The following is a 21,679-nucleotide window of genomic DNA, read 5'->3' as shown; positions in this document are numbered from 1 at the left end:
TCACTTTGGCACGGCAGAGTATACGGCCCACTAATGTCTGTATTTTAAGAAACAAACCAGTTCAAACTAATCATTGTGTGCGTGTGTGTGTGTGTGTGTGTGTGTGTGTGTGTGTGTGTGTGTGTGTGTGTGTGTGTGTGTGTGTGTGTGTGTGCATTTTGGACTGTACTTCTATAGTGCTTGTCTAGTCCTTTCACACTACTTGTCATCATTCACACCCATTCATACACTGATGACAGAGGCTACCATGCAAGGTGCCACCTGCGTATCAGGACTAACTAACATTCATACAACATTCGGACACCATAGGCACAGCGAGGGGAGCAATTTGGGGGTCTTGCCCAAGGACACATCAACATGGAGTAGTGGAGCCGGGCATCAAACTGCCGATCCTCTGATTGAAGGACGAGCCTGCTCTACCTCTGCTTGTGTGTGTGTGTGTGTGTGTGTGTGTGTGTGTGTGTGTGTGTGTGTGTGTGTGTGTGTGTGTGTGTGTGTGTGTGTGTGTGTGTGTGTGTGTGTGTCTGTCTGTCTGTCTGGGTTGAAGTACCATCCAGAATTCTTCCGGTTAAACTCCAACACAAGTTCCTACTCCATTTCAGAGCTTTCTAAAACTCAATTTCTGATGTTTATCATTTTACAAAAAAAGGTGTCCGTTTTTTGAAAACACAGATTTGTGATTCCACAAATAGACCCCCTTCTTTTGAACACATCAAATATGCTGCTTTTACAGGGAGAAGCTAAATGTTTCAAGTAGAACCTTTATTGATCTTTCAGATAAATTGTCTGGCTCTTCAAAGCAATGTTAGTACTCCATATGACACATAAATTGTTGCTTGCAATCACCAGATATACTTTATGAGCATTTTAACCTTGGAAAATCTGGCTCCAAAAATACAACATCAAAAATCATGCATAACAGTGGATGCTAGCAAAATATACAGTATCAGTGTAAAGCTCATGAAAACACATCCAAATGTGGTCTAATGAGATGTCTCTCTGAGAAAAATGAATTTGGTCATGAAATAAATATTTCTCTCGCTGTCTGCTTTGCGCACAGGCTTTTCTGCACTAGGGAGATGTTGACTCTCCAGTCAAACAAGGTTCATTGACTTTGCTAAAAGTGTGAGTTCAAGCAACAATCTGGCGAACAACAAGCAACAATAACACTAAAATGAAAGAAGTAATATTCTCTCTGATATTAATCTTAAAAGCAATAATTGGAGCAATTTATCAGCCTATTTTTCACTTTTGCCATTTGCTTTTTTACTGTTGATATTGTATCTGTTTACTCCATTGATACCACAACATTACCTACTCTGTCTGGAGATTGCAACATAATTGTCTTACACTATACTTACATATAATATTCTGTTTTACTATGGCCACGGTGAATACTATACGTTAAGACCAGTTCAATGATGTGATGTTTTTTACAGACAATTGTATGGTTCGAAACTCACCTCTTCATCATAATAAACACAGACGCACATATACTTGCATAGATTTTGTCCATTAAAGCCACTGCTTCTATAAGTGGTCTCCTGTGCATATATTAGCCTCTGCAGCTGCAGAGCTCGATATGAATGTGACTCTGTCACTAAAACAGAGATCTTCCTTTGCGATGACTGAGAGGCAAACTGAGCTGAAAGTGTCTCCTGAAGAGCACATCTTGTGATGTGAGGAAAGTAACTGTGTCTTCCAACTCAAGTCTCTCCATCATGCTTTAATGCTATTACCATGTTGTTGTTTTTATCTGTCCTGGATGTAACAGTGACACTACCACTGATTTAGTCAATTGTCTAAATCGGTAACCTTAAATTAAAGAAACAAACAACCAGCACAGATACAAGGCAAGACAAATCCACTGTTTTGGTTCACATCAATGCTTTTATACAAGCGTTTCTCCATCAATACAGTGTCAGGAGAGGTTAAAGAATAGGCGCCGTGATATTCTTTACTTTTCTTATTTTCAGTCCCATACTAATGAGTTGATCCTATAACGAGTATTGTCTGTGCAGCCAAAGCCTGTCACAGATTATTCCGCTGTGCCATAGAGCTCAATTGTTGTTCATAAACTATTAAAAACCCATCAATGAGCCACATTGTTGCACTGGGTGACATGTTCCTTTATTACACTCAACATGGCCACGATAGCTTATTTTGAGTTGTGGCTGTTATACCAACTGTTTATTAATCTGCCATAAAAAAAACTATTTGAGCTTTGAGGAAATGACTGAAATACAGTATATTCGTATTATATTAGATTTTCATTTTCAAGCAAAGTGCTGAGAAACGCTGTAAAGCTGAAGGTTCGGATATATCGTAAGATAGACTAATTACTTAAATATTGTCAAACTCATCCTTTACTATTTAAATGCAGATGATGTTCAGCCATACATGGGAATTAATCATTTTGGTGCATTTTTCCAATGCTCAAAAAATTGACAGCTTGAATGTCAGACTAATAAGTAATATAGACAGAAAAGAAGATCGTTGGAGAGTGATTCAGGCACCCATTGGGAGCTACGAGTCAGGCCCGAGAAGCAAACGGAAGGAACTGAAGTTGTCAGGGCCAATGTAACAGGATCTTTGTAGACACTAAGAAGATTAAGAAACTCAATAACGGCAGTATGAGCATGCCAGAGATCCTTTCACCAATAAAGTTGACAACATTGGATCACTGCTCAAACAGAACGCACAGTGAATTTCAGTCACTTGACTTCTTGATGGTGTTATCACTGCGCTCGATTTAGAAGTGTGTCCCGTTTCAATCTGTCTGCAACCAGAACATCTGTGTTTGTCAGCTTCTCTAAACTATTATATATTAACACTTTTACACTTGTATAGATTCTGTGACTCAGTGGATTTGTCTGTGTGCTATTGAGGCCCATTGGAACCAACCTGACTTCACTAATTGGTAATTATTTTTCTGACAAAGTGTACATCTTGAGTTTGAATGAGGTAACTTTGGACTGAACACTGACTAATAAAGAATACAGCTTCTCACTTTCTTATTCTGTGTCTTATCGCTTTTGGTTTTTTGGCAATTGCCTCAAGACATGCGAGTCTTGTTTTAGAGAAAACATCGCTGACTGAGATGAATAAATGTTTGGGCCAACAATTATTAATTTAAAAGGTGGGCACTTTAATGGAATGAAGCTGAAGCTCACTCTTTCACTCATTCAATATCCAAAGAAGGCTTTGACCGCAACAATAAGCTCTATATATTTTATGCATATTTTATGCACGGTGTGGCATCAGCAACTTATTATTACATGAACTGTGGAAGATCTGAGATATTTCAATAATAGTTTTAATAGCGTCTAGATTTTCCCATTTCCTCTCTTTTGTGTGCGCTAGGTCAGAAGCCTGAAGCAATGTGTTAATTCACTCTTTTTTTGCTTTATTGGATAGTCATTACTTGAGGAGAGGCAGAAGAGAGAAGATTTGACATGCAGCAAAGGAATCGAACCGAGGTCGTAACAGGAAAGGACTAAACCTTGATCCAGGTGAGCTCTAAGGACTTCCTGTTTCATTCACTGTTACACGTCTCTTTACTTTTACTATATCAGCCAAAAGGTCTATACTGATGAGATGAAAGAAGGTAAGACACTTAGCATCATCTATATTTGCAATAACTTGGTGGTTGATAGGCTACCTCGGTTTCAGTGTCACAGCCAAGCCGTGCCTCCTGCCTGCACTGTGTGTGTGGTATAGGGCATGGCTCCCTGATTACACACACCTCACCTGCTCAAGCAACCAAGCAGCCTTCAATCCACTCATCACCCTGCAGACCACGGTTCCTCATCCAATCGTTGCCAGATCATTGTCCCAACTAACCTGGTAGTAACTGCTCCTGGCTGCTCTGTTGGCAAATTACTTCTAAAACTAAACCTCACTGTTTGTGCCTTGCCTCTGACCCTGTCTTTTTGTTCACAGTCCTCCCCGTTACCCAGTCTCTCTGCCGTTCCCCGCCTGGATTTCCCTGTTATCCCCTGACTGTTCCTCCATAGCTGTTTCCCTGGCAAGAAACCATTTCCTCCTTCCACTGTCTGGTCTGCGTTTGGGTCCTCCACCACACATCATAACATCCAGAGCAGTTTTTAACACTTTCCTAATTTGATTTTCAAGAATTACAAACGATACAGCTATCAGCATGTACACACATTTACAAGACAAAGTTGCAGCAGCTCAGAGGAACTGCGGGCAGTCTTCCAATCAAATGATCGGCTGTTCGATTCAAGTTTATGCCACAAGTCCCAAATTGCTACGTGTGGGATGTGTGCTATGAATAATGTTAGGTTGTTCTGATGGGCAGCTGCAACACCAGAGAGGCACAATATAAGTAAATACCATGGAAGGTGGCACCTGCTTATGCATCCATCAGGGCTAAAAAAATCATTCATACCATCCTCACACCATTCCCGCTTTTCCTTTCAGCCACACTCTACCCGCTGAGGAACAAAGCCATTACCATTTACCAAATACTAACATTAAAAACAATAAAGCAAATATAAATATATTCAAATAAAAAATATATTAAAAGAAATGTTGAAAAAAAAGTCGTCGCCAATGTCCAATTTCATAAATGTTATATTTATAAGGCCACAAATGAGACAAAAATTACATCCCGCAGCTCCTCCGCCTCCCACCCCGCTGCTGGCAGCCGACTGCAAGAGGAGAACGGGATCCAGTATGGGAGACAGACCGTCACGGCTTTAGCGTCTCGAGTTCAGCCAACGCAAACACTAGCGCCTCTGCCTTTGTAGCACAAAACACACACCCAGAAAATTAAAGGATTTGGAAATGTTTTAAGAAGGACATGTAGAAATTGTAGAAATTGATACCCCTGTTTTTTGTTCTTAGGTTCCATACTGAAAGATATAGGTGACACAGATCTGAGGCATACTTTTAAACACAACAAAATAATTGATATTATTGGGAAAGATGCAAAACCGACAACACTACCTCACTGGTTTCAGGGAAGACAATGGAAAATGGACACTTTTAAAAGAAGGTAGACCTGATTTACACTGAGCACGGTGTGTGTATTTTATAATATGGTTTTATTTAGTCATTTAATAGTTATATTGTATTGCTATTGTTATCATTTAACAGGCCTTGTTTTTGTAAGGTTATGTCAGGGACTGTTCTTACATAGATATATTTAATATATCCCCCCACCCCCCGTCCCCCAAAAATGGTGCTGCTATTTAATACCAGCTGCCATTCAGAGCCAATCAGCTAGGCTATAGCTGGATGATTACAATTTTTCACGGAAGTGTGGAATTGGACAAATTGGAGTGCCTTTTCACCCGGCTCAGTGCTTCTTATAGTGTCAGGCTGAAATTGAACTACTCCAATGTTAATTGCGTAACAACTTAGAGTGCCTGCACCGAAGAGTTATGCAGAGAATTGAATGTTACTATGAACAAAGACACATAATGACAATCAATTCCAGAGCGAAAAAAGTAAAATGGAGCTACTTTCTAATCCAAAGCAAAGGGAGTAGACCATGGCTGAAGATACTCATATGAGCCCTTTTAAATATGTTCTGTTACAAAATGTCAAAAGTAAATGAAACGCCTTCGTCGGGATCTATGGTTCGTATTATGTGACCCTTTCCAATATTTTCAAAATAATTCCATATTGTCACTTTATTCGTTATGAACAGGAATAAAAAGGCAGAGTATCAATTACTACCCAGTTAATGGGTACAGGCACATTTTACTGGCGCTGCCGAAGACCACTGAATAGCTGCTGATTTGTGTTAAAGAAAAAAAAAAACTGTGATTATTTGATTTAAGGTAACATAATTCTGAAAAAAAATCATCCAGATTCAAATATAATAGATGCAGGGCTACACAACAAGAAATGGCAATTCTCCAGCAATTTCATGAGGACAATGTCAGGCATACAAGTTATTTGAATAACAAATGAGTGGAAGCTTTCGTAGATGTTTGAGTGTATCTAGGTTTTGAATGTCTTTAATTTAATATAACAGCTCTGAAGCTCAACTAAGAAACAATATTCATTTTCTTATGTAGTGGTTTTGTGCTGTCATTTACTGAAACAAATCACACAGAGCGCAGGAGCAATGATACACCTGCACATTTTCAAAGAGCTGCAAATCAGGCTAATAATAATGGTGTTCAGTCAAAAGGTGCACAATTATTTGCATTTAATAAAGGCAAAATGTGATCCACTAAAATCCGACAGACTCCATTTGTGCGTCAATTGCCCTGCAGTGTAATGGCCTGTTAGTCTGTTCTTCTGAACTCAGCTGTGAACGGGTTAAATATGTATGTGATAAATAATTCAAATGTTAAAGAGGAGTTTGTACGTGGTTAGGTATGCATGCAAAAGAGATACAAAATATGCAACATATATTGCTGGTTGCCAGGCAATACCAATGTCATGCCCAGCAGCTGTTGCTGCACGCAAAGAAAATAGTGACGTGTTAATGAGAAGAGGACTTTCGTGGTTCTTTAGTTTTAATTCTTGTTTCTGGGACAGTCTTGCCGAATGACATATTTGCATCATCTTTAAGTTAATGTACAAGTAATAACATTTCACCTGTGTGTATTTTTCTCCAAAACTCCAGCAACCATTTCAATTTGCTTATCTGCCCTCATACTGTACACCTAACCCCTCGAAAAGGAACGCAGTCCTATTTAATCACTAAATAGGATTTATATAGATGTATAGACTCATATTATATTTGCCTTCTCTGCTTGACCGGTACATTATTGAAGCACATCTCCCCGAAGACCACTTCGGTCACAAGGTTTCTATGGCAACCGCCATTGTACCAATACCTTTTATGATTTCCGTGCACATCACCCCCCTAATTACTTCCAGAGAACAAATCCTCATTTCAAATACATCCCGCAGTCTTTATAATCATTATAAGGGAGGGAAGAGGTGCAAACAATCAAAAGGGTAAGTATCACAAAACACAGAAGGCCCCGTGCTCACAAGTGAGATCAGGAGTGATGCAACGAGAAAGAAAGTTCTCAGGATAACAAGCGTCGAGCTTTAAACTACCCTTCGGATAGTCAATATTACATGAAGGATGATTGCAATAATGCAGCAGAGATGATGTGTGTCCTGTGCGACAACCATCTGAAGGAGAAGCAGAAGTCTGCTTCAGTTCAGTTTAAAGAGCTTTTCCTTCCTATGAAACTCAGCTGCACTCGGGGGAAAGTATTTCTTCATCCCAGTCACACCCGGCGTGACCCAGAAAACCAAACGGATGGTCATGATGGATTTCATCGGCACCTGTTTCATATTCAAAGATAACGCTTACATAAAAAACACATTATTTTGACACCTGAACTCATAATTGGGACGTTGGGTTTATACTTTACATTCGTCAGAGTAATAATAGCGTGCATCTTTATTTATTAAGAGACTTGGTGGCCCGGCCTCATAATTTATCTGGTGATCTTCTTCTGCATATGTTACAAAACAATACAATAAGAATGAATAAACAATGTATGATCCTTCTCCTAAGTGCTTGTAAAGCCTGGTAGCTAAATATTCTGTGAAAGATTAAATCTCACATACACCATCCTGGGGCTCATACACTAGCATCTGCAGATGAGATTAACACCAAGCAGATGCACTATTAACCCTGTTTGAGTAACTACAGTACCCAGCTGCTTTTAAAGAAAAAAATCTAATGCATTTTCTAAGAATGAAAGAATATGTCTTTGACCTCTTTTTAAAGTCGTATGTCTTCAGTTAGGATGAGATTTACAGGGATTTGCGGACAATACCGTAATTAATAGCTTAATCACTAAATAGCAGTGGTGGGCCGTCAGGACCCGCTAAGCCGTCTCTGGTGGCCTAAACAGAATCACGATTAGCTGTTAAACTAAACAGCTGTCTTAGTGACCATTTCCATGGCCTGCCACTGCTAAATAGTTATACTGTATCACCCCAATGGCCTCTGTGTGATTATGGACGGTGACTTGTCTTGCACGTCATACCCCTCTCTCTCTCTTTCCCCATAATTCCTGCCTGTTTATCTACTGTTGGTCTCCAATAAAGGCTGAATGCAAAATCAAAATGTCCGAACGACTGCTAAACAAAAATGTAAACATGTAAAAGGCGTTGGTGGGGAAAACAAACAAAACAGTATTTCATTCAAATCCAAGCTAAAATCTGATAATAACATCTGATCAGCAAACTGTTTCCAGAACATAAAGGCTAAGTATGATCTTCAGCCTCAGCTGTGACACAGGACCAAACTGTATTGCAAGTAATTTCCCGTTGAAGATGTTGTATCCAGAACAGCACAGGTCACAACTGTTCACATGTTTATGTTAGCAAGGGAAGCCAATGGTTAACCTCTGCTGAGTATCAGCTTGGCTGCCAACACCGAGCTGCAAAGTTCTGCCGAAATCTGCTGACTGTGCTGAGCTCTGTAATGACTATTTTGTCGCGCTACCAAGTGTGAGGGTCGCGTGTTGGCCTTTTCCATTGGAAGAAGTCTCTGACTGGATCTCAACTCTACAGAAATTGCCTCAAGGACCCACAATCTGCTCTCCCGTAATACTGGTGTCACCACACACAAACAGAGATGCCAATCACAGCTCATTTTCAATTTGGATTCTCACGGCAGTTGTTCTGTTACACCGTGCATGCATCAATTCAGCCCGAATGTGCGACAATCAACAATCAGCATCCTTTAATTAACAGACTCCAAATTGGTCTAAACTGTTGACATTTGCAGGTGTTTCCATGTTTATTTACTGTGAGCATGAATGAAGTTTGGTGAGCTGGGATCAAGCTGGGATCGAGCCTGACGAGTGATATATACTGTCCCTCCTCCGGCAGGTGTTGACGAGCACCGCAGCTGTCTGTGCAGCTGGGCCTTGGTGGTTGTAATGAGCAAAGACAACACTCTCTCTGCGTCCTCTGATGTTCTCATCACGCAGAAAGTCAATCACAACCATCATTGCTACTTAGACTTTCTAAATATATTTACAGCATGTAAATCTCGACACAGGAGAATAAATTGGGAGGCACGAACGTGTGGCTGCGAGGTGGAGGCAGCTTGATTATTCAAGGCAGTTTCAGAAATTGAAGAAATAACAGTGGTGGCTGGATTATTTCGTAAAAATGATCAGATGTTTTTGAGGATGTTTTTTTCATGCTGCTCGCTTGTTCGCTTGATTTCAACTGTCTGCCTGTCTGCCTGAAGTAGCGCTGGAAGTGGCTTAATTCAGACATTCATCCTGGGGGAGTCGGAGCTGTGTGCGACTATGGATAAAATTATGAACCCAGACACATGGGTGTTTGATGTTCCGACGTTTGTGGGACTTCCTCAACAAGTATAAAGCAGAACTGGGGGTTATTTCAATGGTGAACGGCAGCGCTGGAAGCGGCCGTCATCCAGACGCAGTTCCTAAAGGAGTGAAATTCACCGAGTTGTGTGCGTCTACGGATTATGTTATGAACCCAACCGCAAGGGCGTTTGGTGTTCCAACGTTTGTGGTATTTCCACAACAAATATGATGTAGATATAGTTGTTAATTGTCCATGGTCAATAGTGTAAATGAAAACTGTTTCACAGGAACGTCACTGGTCAGTTTAGGTTAGCTAGTGAGGCTATGTGCTGGTAAATTGGAGTAACCTAGCCACGCCCCCTTTCCGCCATGAATGGTTGCGAAAAAGTAAATTAACTACATAATGTCGAGCAAGTCAAGTCATGTGAAAAAGCGTTGCGAAAATAAAAGTAAATACCTTTCAGTACAGTCCATTTAAAAAAAGTGTATTAATACAACCGTATAGTTCAAAACCTTCCCCTGACATCACAGCAGTAACCACTGTTCATAAAAACCTGTCAATTCAGTGTTATAGGCTAAAGTTGAGAAAGTGGCTCATTACAGCCAAGTAGGCTGTAATGAGCCACACTCAGAATTGTAGGCAATCAGCCAGCTTTTTGAAGGCTCATTTTATTTTGATATGATTTTTTTTCTCAAATGATTGGCTGTATTTTTTGATTTTAAGAGGGTGAACAATCTGAAAATGTTGAACGTTTTTGATATACATTATTTCTCCTTCTAAAATCTGTGTTCTGTGTTTGTCCAACAGAGAAAATCTAAAATAACTCAATAGTTAAAGCTAATCATATAATAAAGCATTCTGTTTTATTCTATAAACTGAATGTTAACAAATTAAATGTGAGTCTCTTTTGTAACAGTTTTGCTTAAAAAAAATGAGTAATAGGAATATTTAATATAGAATCTACAACACAATAAGTCATGAAGGATAAATTCAAAAGTTGTCACTACGGTTTACCTCCCTGTGGTGTGTGGCCGAGAACAAAAGTAAGGAGAAATATTTGAAATCATCATCACGATGTGAGGGCTCCCCCTTAGGGAATGATAAATAGTCTGTGCAGATAGGTTCGACCTGTTACCTGGATTTTTAAGGAGCCCAGCCCATCTGCATGCACAAGTGGACACTTAACTGGCATATGATTATGGACCAAGGATATGGCAACCTTGCCTGGGAGTGTGTATGTTGGGATGATGTGAGACTTGTGAAAGTCAAACAGCTACTTATGAGTTAAAGGTGCATGCCAGCTGACATGAAAAATCTGGTTTGTTGGCCTAAGGGCAGCAAAGACTGTTGATGAGGGAAGCTGGAGGTTTGTGATTACTCCCTGAAGCATGCAGCGCTCTGCATGACGAGCTACCTCCACATGACTCGGACATCCACAGTGACCTCTAGACAATAGTCATACATTAGGACAGCCTCTGTGAAGCCAGAAAGAGGGAGGAGGGAGAAGTGCTACAGCAAGGAGATCAGTCAGAAAGGTGGACAGCTTGATGCTCAATCCACCTCTGTGCATCTAATCAATTACTGTACTGCTATCCGTTCCAGCTGTACCCTCAGAGTAAACTTTGAGCGAGGAGTAAAGCAGCTATTGATGGTACCTCTTGGAATATGAATATTTTTCCCTTCTCAATACTAGGCTTAATTTTCATCATTACTTTGTTAGCCCCCAAAACCAAATGTGTTTGTTTCTTCAGAGTAAAACATATCGCCGGGTGTAAACTTAGAATTCCATTTTGGCAAGTAAACCTCCAGCCTAAATGTCAACATGCACAATTAATGAAGTTAATCTGCTTGCTTCGTAGATTATTTTACACGATTGTTTCTATTTCCCATAAGTAACAGCGTGTTACACTAGTAAGGTTAAAGGGATATAATGGCAGAGGAGGAATTGAATATCAATAAATATGCTTTCTTTAAAATTACTTGAATTGTGATTTAGTTACTTTATAATGAGCTGTTTATATCTCCATACTCGAGGCGGCATGTTTGTACAGTAGCCCAGAATCTTACACCAACACCAATTCAGAGCCATAGCAAAAATCTCAACCAGCGAACACGCCGTTAAATGGTAAAGATGTTCTGGTCTCTTGGCTTACACATGGCGAGAAATGATGAAACAAACAGCTTCAAGCTTCTTTGGTTTGTGTCTGTTTCATCATCGCAAGACGTTCTCCCTTCAGTGGTGTCCAGCATGATAGCTCACTTGTGCTCACAGAGGAAATCACTCAAACATGGAGGGTAAGCATACAGGTAGAGAACTGAGTCCCATGAGAGTGTTTAAGATGTACTGTGGATTGGGAGTCACTGGATGAGTCAATCCAAAGTTTCTGACAAGGTTATGGATGGAAGTGAAGTGGCTGACTGTATAAAAACATGAAAACATCGCTAGCGGTATAAACAATGTTTTGGTTCAAGCCTTCAATACAGGAAACTTTCCATGATTATCTGTGTTTTACCTTCACTTCTAAAATGTTGCTCCTTTATTGGTCTGTTATAAGCAAAGACAGCTGTTGAGTATTGACCAGATAACGTAAGAAAACAGAAAACAGGTTGAGGATTAATTGGCTTCCTTCCGTTGTGATGTCTCTTTGGACAAACCACTCTGTTTGCCTTTTCACAGTGAAGAAAGAAATCTCTGAAAAGAAATTAGAGCCCCAATAAATATCACACGAGTCAGGCTAATTATGGTCTAATTATATCACAAAGTAATTAACCAACAACTTTAGATTCTATTGTCTGAATGAGCACATTTAAAATAGAGAATACATATGAGTTGATTAAATTTTAAATTATGTGATTCAATGAGGAAGTGTTATAGAGAAAGCCACTTTGTTTGTTTGCATGAAATATAGTTTATTCAGTTCAGTTCCATTTGATTAAATTAACGGATAAATCGGTTTTGTGTTTCTTATTGCATGTTCCCACTCTGTCTTGTAAAAAAAAAAAAGAAGCATAAATGCCTCAGCCTGAAATAGGCTTTTCAGATGTGTATCGTACGATCAGCTGCGAGGGAGCTGGCTTTCAAGGAAGTCAAAGCAACTACAATGAGGAAGAGCAGGAAGAAGCAAATTACATTTTTCCACATACAGCATGAGAGACCTCGTTCAAACACATGCTAAACATCAGCGTTTGTGTTTTCTTGCTTCGTGGATGCAAGATGCCGCAGCCTTCATCAACTTTATCAACCTTTACCAAATGAGGAGGAGGAGGCCAAGAAAGAACACTTCCTGCCTCAAGATAATAACAAATCTATGTATTGCAGCTGAAATCTTGATTTACTTATAATTAAAACCCTTATTTTGAGGTGTGTAGGTTATTAGGTAACATTTTATTTTAATCTAATTATTTAGCATCAATGACAAAATATCTTAAATAGTTTATAATACAAGTATCTTTTCTGATTCATCAGGAGATTTTTGTCTGATATGAAATTTAAATTTACATTAAATAATAAATATAAACACCAATCACAATTTTCTTGAGAAGGATGTAATAAAATATAATAGAAAGTATTCAAGTTACTAAAAAACTGAGAAATTTAACTAATTCTCACATTAAAACAATACGTAAGTTTGTCACTTTTGCTTTAAAACAAATTTAACTTTAATTGTCTCTTGATTGACTTTTCATTTAATGGCTGAATGGTGTCAGCTCTAAAGTGTCTTATAACACTTAAATGTAGTTGATAGCATAATCAATTACATTTGTTTAGTGTTTGTTGATGTAGTATTGTATTTGTCAATGACTACAACTCTAATAATGAAGGATTGACAATATAAAATAACAGTTTGTGTAAAATGTATCGACTTACTATATTTATTTCTGAAGTAATTACATTTATTGTAGTATTTATTTATATAACATTCTCTCACTTTTCATGATGAGCAGATTCCATCTGCTAATAAAATGAACAAGATGTGGCTTGAAGCTCTGGACAGAAATCTAAGGACTTTGAGTTCAGAATTTCTTCATTAAACTTTTACTTCTGATATCAAGAATGAATCTTCAAGCTCAACATATCTTCATTACCATCCAATATTTTCAAAAACAGATTTTTAACGTGTCTGTGAATGATTTAAGGAGGCATATCAACTGTTAATACATATCATGATAACAGCTAAATTGTCCCTTTCTCTGCTCACAATATACAATGATGTTTATGTGTTTATTTTCTTGGTATAAAATTGTCATTTTAAAATACATATTTGATTCAATAAGATAGAATTACACTGATCCATAACCTTTAAGTCAGTGAACACGCAGCAGACAATGATCATTTCAACTTTTCTTTCACAAAAATGTGTTTATGACGACGTTAGCAGTATTTTCTGCTTGTTCTTTTGGCTTCAGTGTGGCATCAGATAGGATATTGGAGAAATACAGACTTTTCAGATGCTCTATCATCCAAAATTCTACTATTACTGCACTGATGCCATTCCAAACCCTTTATTACCTTCCTGTAATAGCTCTACGAAGGTCATTTTGATCAAATATTCATAACCAATGTCCATTAAAAGTTCAGATAACACTTTGATAGTCTAATGCAGGATCTGGCAAAATGCCATGATTAAGCAAGCGCGTAAGTACTCTGTTTGTATCAAAAATTTTGGTGCCTAATTATTCCTGAGTTTTAGGTGAAAACTGCAATATAAAATGAAGCAGAAGATGTAAAGCATTACAGGAGATTTCTTCTTTTACTAGTGTCACCCATCAGTGAATTCCCTGATTTGGGAAAAGCTGAACATAGATACACGGAGAGCAAATATTAAATTTAAACTGTGTGCATGATTTAAATTGAGCAGGTGAATTATTACCCTCCAACAAATTAAAATACAGTTGTGTGCTGTCTGTGGTTTCTTCTGATGAAAGGGAAGGAAAAAAATGACTACATTAAAATAATTTAGAGCCCTTCTTATAATTAAGGTTTTTAGAAATTAAAGGTCCATTTATATAGCCTATGGTCGAAAAAAATTCTTGTCTGTGGAAACAAATCATGATAATTAACACGTGATGAATAGTTCTATTTTGGCCCACTGCTGATAAGCACAACGATAATGAAGGTGTGTGGCTTATTTGTATCGTTTATTTTCAGGGGTTTTAAAAGAAGCAAGGCAGACATTAAACTAATTATTTTAAAAACTTTACCAATGCCATTTCATTGTGTGCTGTATTACCTGTAAATTTGCTATGGATAGAATCGGACATCCACAGAGCTCAGATGGGAACTCTCTGCTGGACCAATCAGAGTTTCTGCAGATGCTTTCAGTTGTCAGGAATCTTTTAACAGATGTCACAGGAAAGACTGAGTTTTCTTCCGAAAGCAGTGCCACATTCATATAGCCCAAAATCCAAAGAGCAGGACAAACTTTAAATCTTAGTAATGTACATTTGTATAGTATGTAATATGAAGTTGCATCTTAAAAGTTCTTCATTGATCATTTTGGTTCTGCATAACTTCATTAGCTGACACCTGACAGCTATATTTATGATTTTTATGAACACAATATTTTCTTAGATTATACAAGGTAGGAAAATTAGCTTTACCTTGACTAACTATTCTAATATAGATAAATACTGTCCCTTTGTGAGAGCATTACTACATTTTTTTGGCATGATATACAAGCAAATAGTGTAAATTTTAAGAGTTCGCAGTTTGAAGAGGATCTAAATGCAGGACACGAGGCAGGCAGGTTGAAGAGAACAAAAGGCAACTTTAATGTAGCCGAGCTGGAACCAAAAACAGACAGGCAACAAAACGGAGGCAGCAGGCCGAGGCAAATCCAAGAACAAAGGATCGATACAAACTAAGGAAGAACAAACTGGCATGAAGTACTCAAGAGAAAAACAGACCAGGGACTCTGGCCACAAACACATCAAAAAACTGACACTGAAAGAGAGGAAGCACACAGACTAACAAGGGACTAATTAACTAATGAAACACAGGTGGGGCAGAAAACAGGCAGGAAAAAGACAAAGGCAGGCAAGTAAAACGAGACATTACGCATCAGGAGAGAGACTTTCAAAATAAAACAGGAAACATGATTGCCCGAACCTTTTTGATTGTGGGTCAAATACAGAACAATCTGATAGTCATGGGCCAGACACTAGTGGGTCTGTAGTTTTCAACCAGTTACATTGCAGGAAAATCTGTTTTTATTATTCAAAAAACTACATAAAAAATATTTTTTCCAAAATAACCGAACATTACGAAACAGTTTAACATTTAACATTACAGGTGTTTATCGGTGTACCCTCATAATACAAAGGTTATCTGCTGCTTAATTTAAATTATTTCCATATTTTTCAACTCTAAAACAATGCGTTCAATCTACTTTTACTATGAACTTGCAAAGGTTAGATATAAATCTGACTGTAATGTTAAGGTGTGATGAAGAAAACTGTCAGAGATGGTCAAATAATGCTTTCCGTGCCAAGACACAGAGAAATTCACCTAATTCAGTAATCTAGTGATCTATCTAAGTGATTAAAGTAGGACATGGAATGTATATATATATATATGTAATATAGCAATTTAATTCATAGTCTAGTTTATTGAAAAAAATTCCCCACGGCACATTTAAAACAGAGCACAGAGTAGTTTTCCCCCCAGCCATAGGCCCATGACAGGGAGACCATGGGTGGTGGATCACAAGCACACATTGTGTCCAAGAGCTACTAATGCCTCATTATTTGAGAGCAGAGATTTTACGGGGGTTCACCGGACAAAATTACTGGGTTGTTTTGAAATAAAATGGATAAAAGTAGACAAGGATCAATGTAGTATATTAAATATATCTCCTTGAGTCATAAAAGGGACTTTATTCCTGAGGTAAAGGATCTAAATACTTCTTTGAACACTGTAAATAAAATGACTTTGTTCTGGTCGGCAACACAACAGGGACCATTGCTCTCTCTGTCCTGAGGTATAGTGGGTAGATCAGATGAAAGGTCAAAGGAGCTATGCTCTAAGTTTAGTTGTTTGTTCCCCTCGTGTGTTTATCCTTGAATTCGGCAGAAGCAGAAGTCACCGCTTCATCAACAGAGCCAACATTGTTAATCCATCCTTGCCACTGTTGTTTACTGTGCTGCCTCGTCTCGCTTACGTCACTCTAGAGAGAGACCGGATTCAATAATCAACTTTAACTTCACTTGTTAAAGAGAGACCCATTAAAAGGGTTTGTCACTTCAACAATAACATCCATCCTGTTTCTTTCTCCTGACTTCTTTATTTGAATGCTATATTTTTCTTGCGGTATTCGCCTGGTTCTCTGGCTGACAAAAGAGTTGGTATTTTGAGATGCGCACCCTGCAGTGCAGCAGGTTGAATTAAATTAATAACAGATTTAAGTCAACAGCCGGCTTCATTCAAACAACCGTAAATCCGCCAATTTACTTAATATTGGTATACTTACTGTACAAGAAAGAAAGGGTCTTTTTGAGATGTCGAGGGATTAATTATTGTAATCTTCCAGTTTTCTATAGGACCTCTGACGTTTCCCACATCGAATCATCACTAGTTACTTGGGAACCAGCTCCCTCTTCCATGGAAAGGAGGATGTTGATGGAGGATGTAATGTTCTGTGTTCTGCTTACCTCGTACTATTTTAACTGTTGTTCCCATGAAATTATTGGCATCATTTAGCAAACAGTTTACTTTCATCACTGGAGATCCAGATGTGTCCTCTGCAGGGGATTAAGATTACATCTTGTGATAGCTGCATGTCATAATCCAATTAACGCATGCTCTAAGATCATCTGTGTACACCCTCTGTCTGTATTATCTCACATTGGAGGCTTTTGTTCAAAATGAAAGGCAACAGATTGGCAACAGCTTGCTCACATTTACTACATTGTGTGTATTACCATGTTAGATCATACAGTTATGACTGCATTGCCTGTATATGAGATGTGAGATCACAGTGTGGGAGCTGCTGAGCGCTCCTGTTCTCACAGCCCAACAGGTGTGCCGGTGATATCACAGCAGAAGATGTTTTCACAGATCATTTAATCGCCGCTCACTTCAGTAGTTCAGCATTTGCTTTCACATATTGTGTCAGCTGTGACACGTTGCGTTACGCTTCAATAAGATAACTCCGACCAAATCTCACACATTATAGCGTGTGTTTTTAAACTTGGTGACTTAGGAGACTGAATTACTTATTTAATAGGCAATTAGATTCAATTTAGTGTCAGCTTTTTTTTTTTTACAGACATTAGACAAATATATGATCGCCTTTATTGTTCTTCGATGTGACACAAACAGAATTATTAAGACATACTATTTACATTTGAACTCTAACAATATCGACTCAGTTTAGATGAAATGGTTTAGTTTGACAGACTAATTTAAACAGAAGTCTAAAGACTTAATGTGTTCAATTAAATCAAGCATTAATTAATTTACATTAAACAAACATTTTGAAGAAATCTGATAAAAGTAGCACTGGCACTTTTAGTGTAACAAGTACATTGCAAGTTTTCAGTAAAAAAAAGAAGGTGAAATTAAATTGGATTTCTGGTTGTTTAAAGCTGCAATAACTAGTTGTTTGGCCACTTAGGGGCAAAGGAAACAAGCTGCAAACACAACACTAACTTATAATGACATTATTTACACATCCCGTAGTTATGGAGCAATATTACCTTTAACTTGTATTTGTATATTCACTCTCACTTTAGCTCTTAATTTTATGTTATTGTTATCTGTGGGTTTGTTACGACAGGCACCACTTCAGTCATTTGATCCATTGCTATTATAAAAACAATGTTCATTATTACTTTAAGTATGTAAAGCTCAGTAACGGTTTCCCCTGTGAAGCAGAACTCTAACTATTTAGATTAAATACTGTTTGGTTTTAAATAAAGCATCGGATCCAAACAATTAACTAATAACTTTTTAATGAACGTATCATCAATGTTCCCAAAATAAATGACTTTAGGTATATTCCACAACATGGGCGCGGATCATTTGTACACAGCGTTTATTTTATCACCTAGATGGTTGTAATTAGACGGCCATCTCTCACGAGCAGTATAGTGGAGTGTTGAACTAAATTGAAAAGGTCAGTCTGACTAAATTAATGTGTAAAAAGTGTATCTATAATATCGCCTGCCAGAATAATTTCCTTTTTCAGACTTTTAATTTTTTTACCTGAAGCACCAATTGTCCTTTTGTTTGCACTTGCTGAGGGAAAGACGGCAGCGTTACATCAGTCACTGGTTGTTAATCATGTCACTGTGTGCACACACAATATCCTTAATCTTCTCTTCTACATCAACAAAAAACAATTGCTGTCCAACGCTCATTAATTGTGAATGACTACTTGACTTCCTAATGACAAACTATGATCCCATAAAATGAAATATTATGGTAAATAATTTGGGATTAATCAATTAAAGTAAATTGAATATTTACAATCAACAACAAATCATTGGATAATTGGTCAGGATGCTACAACTGCACACAACTTGACAACACAGTATATGTACAAGACTGTGTGTGTGTGTGTGTGTGTGTGTGTGTGTGTGTGTGTGTGTGTGTGTGCGTGTGTGTGTGTGTGAGTGTGTGTGTGTGCGCACGCACTACCAGCCGACCATGACAAGCAAAGTTTCTGAGCAGAATTGTGCCCATAATAAGTCCACAGAATAATAAGAGCGTAATAAGTGAAGCATATCTTCTGCCCTATATAGAGAATGTTCTCTCCCTCTGCACCAAACAAAGCTTCTGAGGCCTGCGGCTAATCACTGCCCTTTACCTGTTGTCATCCATCTCGAGGAGTCAATTGGTCTGCTTCTGCAGGGTGCAGAGGTAATTACGATTTGGCTATGACTTGGGTTTGGCTCTATTGTCTGACTCTGTGGCGCACATGTGTGGATATTGGGAACTTGAAGCTCAAAGCTCATTCAGGAGGGTTCCACTTTGACTACACCACTCGATGTTCCCCAGAGAGCTTCTCTGCTAACTAAACAAAGCTCAGCCGAGATGAGTCGAGATCACCACAGTGAAAAATACCTTCACCTCTTTTTTTTTAATCTTCCACTCAAGAGTGCTTTATTTGTTGAAATAGAATTTGAATATTTTCTCTTTCAATGCTCCTGTTCCATTTATGGCTGATTGAAAAAGTTGCAAAGCAAGAAGAACAATTTCACAATATTGCTGTCTAGATAATTTTCACAGATCTGCCTCTCTTCAAACTCAGAATTGTATTAATATTTAATCGCATTATAAATTGGATGAGGAATACAATTATGTAAGTAAATACACCTGTCCCATGAAGCAAGAAATTGAGAAAATCCCCCAGCAAGTAGCTCCGCTCTCAAGGTGTTATTTGGGAAATGAGTGAATAAACTTGGTGAAGATTTGCAGAGCCATAATCCACATTCCTATTCATCTAGTTTCTCCGTATGTCAAAGGAACTTCATAGAGATGGTGCACAGTTATCCCTCAAACTAACGTCAGCCATGGACAGTAGGAGCCAGTGGGAGATTATAACTGAATGAAATCACCTAATTTCATATTTTTTTTACAGCTACTGTCTACTTGGAATAATTTCCCAGTGAGGTGCAGATCAGTGTGAGCTTCAGTGCAAGTCCTTGAAAATGAAAACACGTTACTTCCCTAAAATAGGAATCCAGTAGGTGTCATTTGTCACAGAGAGAGATTTAGAGAAGTTGCACCTTAAACTGGCAGTAAATCATTGGCTATTGTAAGTTATTGGGAAGTAAATTGGGAAGGTTAACTCCCAAAAAAGAAAGCAAGCGAAGAATTTTCTGATGGACTTAAATTGGCCAATTAACCCACCAAAAAACTGCAAATGAACCTTAACTTGAAGATGCATATTTTGACAAGCATTAAAAGCAGATACTACCGCTGCTTTACTCGCCCTCACTGAGTATTTTTACACTTAGGAATTTGCAGTAGTACATCAAAACGATGTGTCGGGCCATCGCTACAGTGGGTCTAAGAACCAAGTGACTCCTGGGAAACAGCACTGTGTAAGCTTCCTGTGCAGACTTCCTTCCTATGGTCACTGAAGCACGATCCTGAAGGATGACGGATAGAGGTTCTCTGATCTTTCGTCCAGACAGAAGTTAGGATCCACGACTGCCTCCTCATCATGACCACATTCTAGGCCCACCTCTCCTTCCTCTGTAATGACAGACTGAGCCAGGAGTCAGAATCAAATCACACAAGATTACGAGTCCCATTTGACCTGTATGGATCCAGTGTCTGTACTCAGAAGGGTGATTCATTCCATTCCACGGAGGAGCAGAAAAGGAGTGAGCGGAAAAGAAAAGGAAAGCAAGAAAGAGACATAAATTTTCAGTCCTGCTAAATTTTTCTATATTTTTTTTTGTACGTCTATCTCCCGTACACATACTCGTTCCACATCTTTTTCTCTTTCTGTAGCTGTGGTCGTCTCCCTTCATGTGCCAAGGGACTGTTAATGAATGCGGATGAGCACGTGGGAAATGTGTGGGTTTCCATCACAGCTCTCTCTCTGAGTGACAGAAGCTCGACAAGGCTTTGGAGGCTGGCTTAAGAGTTAAGGAAAGCAAACAAGGAACAGCTTTTTTCCAGATGGCCAATGCAAAATAGAGCGAATAGACTGCAAGTTTGTGGAGGCAGCGCCTGCCTGAAGTAAAGCAAGTCATTTTGAGAAAAACTACTATTGTCTGATGGAAAACTAGTCTATTTGAATGAAATAAGAAAAGAAAAAAACTCACAGGATCTCACTTGGTCTGTTGGATTTGTAATGGGCCGCGCTGTTGGTCACAGCGCTCAGTCTGTGTTTGCAAATGTGACAAATACAAGGGAGAAAAATTCCTATCAAAGCTATCAGGCCTGAAGCACGAAGAGGATAGAGCAAATGTTTATTTTGTGATTCTTCCTGGTTTGCTAAGGCTGCTCCCATCAACCTCTGCTCTAATCTGTGAGTATCTGGTATGCACTCCAAACTAAATTGCTGTTTATTCTATTCTGTGGATGTGAAAGCTTCAACCTGCCACTGAATGCTATCGGGGGAATGAGGGTCCCAGGATGCTCAACCGTGCTGCTGACACAACACTTTCCCTGAAAGACCCGCCGCTTGATTTACCCAAGCAAAATGTCACGGTAATTGTGAAGATTTATATCAATGGGAAAAAGCTGACGAGGTCCCACAGCTATCAGATCTGACAGACTTAATATGTGCTCGAATGTTGCCCGCCACAGTGAAGGCTTGCAGGTTGACCAATTTTAGCCGGAATGCTCCACCTCAGATCGTATTGACTTCTGTAAATTGGGTGTGAAGTGGAACTTTTAGGTTGTGAAATTGTGTTTTTA

This window comes from Clinocottus analis, unplaced genomic scaffold, assembly GCF_023055335.1.
Source record: "Clinocottus analis isolate CAN_PGR_092001 unplaced genomic scaffold, fCliAna1.0.p SCAF_10, whole genome shotgun sequence".
Taxonomy (NCBI): Eukaryota; Metazoa; Chordata; class Actinopteri; order Perciformes; family Cottidae; genus Clinocottus; species Clinocottus analis.
The sequence above is the reverse complement of the archived record's forward strand: the minus strand, read 5'-3'. Positions refer to the sequence as shown.